We start from the raw sequence: 1,496 nt of genomic DNA on the forward strand, positions 1-1,496 counted from the left end.
AAGCCCTCACTTCAACCAGGTGGGATTTCTTAATTTCCTTCACAGCTGCAAAAAAGAAATAGAAATAATAATAACAATAATAATAATAATAATAATAATAATAATAACAATAATAGTAATAATACCGTATAGCGGAAAAATTTCATGGCCCAAAAATTTTGTGGCCTCTATCTAATGCACACTTTGATACAAGAAGGTGTCTCTGTTATACAGAAGTGTCCTTTATGTGGAGACACGGTCTTCCTTCCTCTACAGGTAGCGAAGAGCGGGGCGAGACTAGTCCACCTACTCAACCTATGAAGAATAATAAATAAATAATAAAATCACATTAATTAATTGTAACTTATGTGAACCATAAAATTCTGAAAATAAGAAAATCAAACACCCAAGTCGTAAAAATTTATAAAGATCCAATTTTGATCAGAATCAGCTCAAACACTCAACACAACATAAAAACATGTACCCGTACATTATGTATCAGAAAATTATAAAAACAAAGTTTCCTCAATTTCATTTTTTGGTAAATTTGGCCCATGACCCCGCAGAGACTTTGATCCCATTTTTGAGCAACTTTAAAAATTTGTAAAAATGATCTAATTTTGATGAAAATAAGCACAAACTTCTACACAACATAGCTTGCGTAGCCAGACCCTACTTCATTTCTATCATTTAAACAGTTAAAGTGCATGTATACATGCATCAGGAAAGGTATGCTGGTATTAAAAGAGAAAATTCATAAAATTACCTTTTTTCTGGTCTAGTCCATTTCTAGTCCTGGTGACTCATCAGTGTTCTTTATTTATTAATTTTCTTATCAAGCCACGCCCAAAGTCAGAGCCCACGCAGTCCACGTGATTCCATGTGTGTAAAATGGTGTCTAACTCATTGTGTCAAGAAAACTTTTATACCCCAATAGTCTCGCCGGGCCAGCCCCTTCAATACCCCAACTAGTCTGTCTAGTCATGATGATGACACTATTGTCCCTATTGTGTTTTGGGGCCATCATCCTCCAGTACACGATATTACCTGTATGACCAGGTACAGAGCTTTGGATTTTGATACTGACTATTATACTGTGTATTTAATAGGACAGACGAGGATAAAGGAGGAGCTACTGGTACTAAAACGGGGCAAATTTGTATCTTAAACTTATAGAGGAAGGGAATTAACGGAGAGTTTGTGGTTAGACCAATTATTACAATCACTTAAAAGCCTTTATGTATCATTTTAATTAATGCCCACCACAATTTCCAATTAATGCCCATCTTTTCCTAGTTATGTCCGAGACTATTATTACTAGGAATGTAGTCTGGAGACAGGGACAGGATTGTCAGTCTTAGTAAAAATGGGTGTGTTGATGTGGTAGGGGTGTGGCTAGTTATTAATGTTATATTAATAGGTTCATAACATTGCAGGATGGTAACGATGGGACGTGTCTTAAGACTGTTAATAATCTTGGAAATGGAATGCATTATGGAATAAAGGTAGTGATAATA

At 35.3% G+C, this 1,496-nt stretch overlaps 1 long non-coding RNA gene across 1 annotated transcript; it reads left to right on the forward strand.

Moving 5' to 3' along the window:
- Positions 1-843: 843 nt before the first annotated feature.
- On the forward strand, positions 844-1,481 carry LOC109589840 (uncharacterized). Its single transcript, XR_002188967.1, has 4 exons — positions 844-1,038; positions 1,089-1,182; positions 1,276-1,349; positions 1,400-1,481. It is a non-coding gene; the product is annotated as an uncharacterized LOC109589840 (long non-coding RNA).
- Positions 1,482-1,496: the final 15 nt, after the last annotated feature.

This window comes from Amphimedon queenslandica, unplaced genomic scaffold, assembly GCF_000090795.2.
Source record: "Amphimedon queenslandica unplaced genomic scaffold, v1.1 AMPQUscaffold_10822, whole genome shotgun sequence".
In the NCBI taxonomy this organism is placed as follows: domain Eukaryota; kingdom Metazoa; phylum Porifera; class Demospongiae; order Haplosclerida; family Niphatidae; genus Amphimedon; species Amphimedon queenslandica.